Genomic DNA, 3,526 nt, shown 5'->3' with positions numbered 1-3,526 from the left:
CTAGGAAATAGAAAATGAAGATCTATGAAAAGAAACTCACAACAATTAAGTGATTTAATAAATAACATTCAGAGCTAATTAGTAACAAAACCGTATAACAAATACATTAGTGAAGAACTTTTCTTTCTTTTTTAAAATTCTTTTCTACTATGGTTCATCACAGAATACCAAACATAGTTCTCCATGCTATACAGCAGGATGTTGTTGTTTATCCATTCCATATATAATAGCTTGTATCTGCTAACCTCAACCTCCCACTCCATCCCTCTCCCAACCCCCTCCCCCTCAGCAACCACAAGTCTGTTCTCTACATCTGAGTCTGTTTTTGTTTCATACGTAGATAGGTTCATTTGTGTCATATTTTAGATTCCACATATAAGTGATATCGTATGGTATTTGTCTTTCTCTTTATGACTTACTCCACTTAGTATGATAATCTCTAGTTGCATCCATGTTGCTGCAAATGGCATTATTTCATTCTTTTTTTATGGCTGAGTAGTATTCCATTGTATATATGTACCACATCTTCTTTATCCTTTCATCTGTCAATGGGCATTTAGGTTGTTTCTATGTCTTGGCTATTGTGAATAGTGCTGCTGTGAACATAGGGGTGTATGTATCTTTTTGGATTAGAGTTTTGTCTGGATATATGCCTAGGAGTGGGATTGCTGGATTATATGGTAATTCTATTTTTAGTTTTCTGAGGAACCTCTATACTGTTTTCCATAGAGGCTGTACCAACTTACATTCCAACAGTGTAGGAATGTTCCCTTTTCTCCACATCGTCTCCAGCATCTGTTATTTGTAGAGTTTTTAATGATGGCCATTCTGACTGATGTGAGGTGGTACCTCACTGAAGTTTTGATTTGCATTTCTTTAGTAATTAGCAATGTTGAGCATCTTTTCATGCCTACTGGCCATTTGTATTTCTTCTTTGGAGAAATGTCTATTTAGGTCTTCTGCCCATTTTTCAATTGGGTTGTTTGTTTTTTTGTTGAGTTGTATGAGCTATTTGTATATTTTGGAAATAAAACCCTTATTGGTCTCATTGTTTGCAAATACTTTCTCCCATTCTGTAGGTTGCCTCTTTGTTTATGGTTTCTTTTGCTGGTAAGAAACCAGCAAAGAGTGCAAAAGCTGGTAAGTTTGATTAGGTCCCATTTGTTTTTGTTTTTATTTATATTGCCTTGGAAGACTGACTTAAAACATTGGTATGATTTATGTCAGAGAATGTTTTGCCTATGATCTGTCCTAGGAGTTTTGTGGTGTCATGTCTTAAATCTTTAAGCCACTTTGAGTTTATTTTTGTGTATGGTGAGAGAATATGTTCTAACTTCATTGATTTCCATATGGCTGTCCAACTTTCCCACACCACTTGTTGAAGAGACGGTCTTTTTCCTATTGTATATTCTTGCCTCCTTTGTTGAAGATTGACTATAGGTGTGTGGGTTTATTTCTGGGCTCTCTATTCTGTTTCACTGACCTATATGTCTGTTTTTGTGCCAATACCCCTGTAGCTTTGTAGTATTGTCTGAAGTCTGAGAGGGTTATGCCTCCTGCTTTGTTCTTTTTCTTCAGGATTGCTTTAGCAATTCTGGGTCTTTAATGGTTCCATATAAATTTTAGGATTATTCTAGTTCTGTGAAAAATGTCATGGGTAATTTGATAGGGACTGCATTAAATCTGTAGTTTGTTTTGGGCTGTATGACCATTTTAACAATGTTAATTCTTCCAATCCATGAACATGGGATATCTTTCCATTTCTTTGACTCATCTTCAGTTTCCTTTATTAATGTTTTATAGTTCTCAGCATATAAGTCTTTAACCTCCTCAGTCAGGTTTATTCTTAAGCATATTTTATATTTTGGGGTGAGATTTTAAATGATATTTTTTGTTTACATTCCCTTTCTGATATTCCGTTGTTAGTGTAAAGAAATGCAACTGGTTTCTATATGTTAATCTTGTATCCTGCTACCTTGCTGAATTCGTTTATTTCTAGTAGTTTTTGTGTGGATTCTTTAGGGTTTTCTATATAGTATCATGTCATCTGCATACAACGACAATTTTGCCCCTTCCCTTCCAATTTGGATACCTTTTATTTCTTTTTCTTGTCTGATTGCTGTGGCTAGGACTTCCAATACTATGTTAAATAGAAGAGGTAAGAGTGGGCATACTTGTCTTGTTCCAGAGTTTAGTGGGAAGTCTTTCAGCTTTTCACCATTGCGTATTATATTGGCTGTGGTTTGTCATAAATAGCTTTTATTATGTTGAGATATGTTCCCTGTGTACCCACTTTGGTAAGAGTTTTTATCATGAATGGATGTAGAATTTTGTCAAATGCTCTTTCTGCATCTTTTGAGACGATCATGTGGTTTTTGTCTTCTCTTTTGTTTATGTGATGTATCACATTGATTTGTGTATGCTGAACCATCCTTGTGAACTTGGGATGACTCTTGGTCATGGTGTATGATCTTTTTTTATGTGTTGTTGGATTTGGTTTGCTAATATTTTGTTGAGAATTTTTGCATCCATATTCATCAAAGATATTGGCCTGTAATTTTCTTTTTTGGTGGTGTCTTTGTCTGATTTTGGTATCAGGGTGATGGTGGCTTCATAGAATGTCTTTGGGAGTGTTCCCTCCTCTTCAATTCTTTGGAAGAGTTTGAGAAGGACTGGTGTGAGTTCTTTGTATGTTTGGTAGAATTTGCCTTTGAAGCCATCTGGTCCTGGACTTTTGTTTGTAGGGAGTTAATTACATATTCTATTTCACCTCTAATGATCGGTCTGTTCAAATTATCTACTTCTTGTTGATTCAATTTTGGTGGGCTGTATGTTTCTAGAAACTTGTCCATTTCTTCTAGGTTGTTGAATTTGTTGACATATAATTGGTCATAGCATTCCCTTATGGTTTTTGTATTACTGTGGTATCAGTTGTTATGTCTCCTTTTTCATTTCTTATTTTGTTTATTTGGGTTCTCTCTCTTTTCTTCTCGGTGAGCCTGGCCAGAGGTTTGTCAATCTTGTTTACCCTTTCAAAGAACCAGCTCTTGGTTTTATTGATTTTTTTCTATTTTTTTAATCACTATTTTATTTATTTCCTCTCTGATCTTGATTATTTCCGTCCCTCTGCTGATTTTAGGTTCTGTTTGTTCTTCTTTTTCTACTTCTTTTAAGTGGTAGATTAGGTTGTTTATCTGAGACTTTTGTTTTTTTGAGGAAGGCCTGTATCACTATGAACTTCCCTCTAAGAACTACTTTTGCTGCATCCCATAGATTTTGTACAGTGGTGTTTTCATGCTAATTTTTCTCAAGGTATTTTTTAATTTACTCTTTGATTTCATTGTTGACCGATTGGTTTTTTTAGTAGCATATTGTTTGGTAATCGTTTTTTTAGTAGCATATTGTTTAGTAGTCATTTTCTTTTTCTGTGGTTGATTTATAGTTTCATGCTGCTGTGGTCAGAAAAGATGCTTGAGATAATTTCTATACTCTTAAGTTTGTTGAGGTCTGTTTTGTGCCCTAGTAT

The 3,526-nt window shown here is 34.8% G+C and overlaps 1 protein-coding gene across 5 annotated transcripts in view; it reads right to left on the bottom strand.

The window, feature by feature from the left end:
- The window catches only part of GHR (growth hormone receptor), a gene marked incomplete at its 5' end in the record, with an annotated part of 278,629 nt that overhangs the window by 3,028 nt on the left and 272,075 nt on the right, over positions 1-3,526 (bottom strand). The gene's annotated exons all lie outside the window — the stretch shown is intronic.

This window comes from Balaenoptera borealis, assembly GCF_965194805.1.
Source record: "Balaenoptera borealis genome assembly, chromosome: 2".
Taxonomy (NCBI): domain Eukaryota; kingdom Metazoa; phylum Chordata; class Mammalia; order Artiodactyla; family Balaenopteridae; genus Balaenoptera; species Balaenoptera borealis.
The sequence above is the reverse complement of the archived record's forward strand: the minus strand, read 5'-3'. Positions and strand labels throughout refer to the sequence as shown.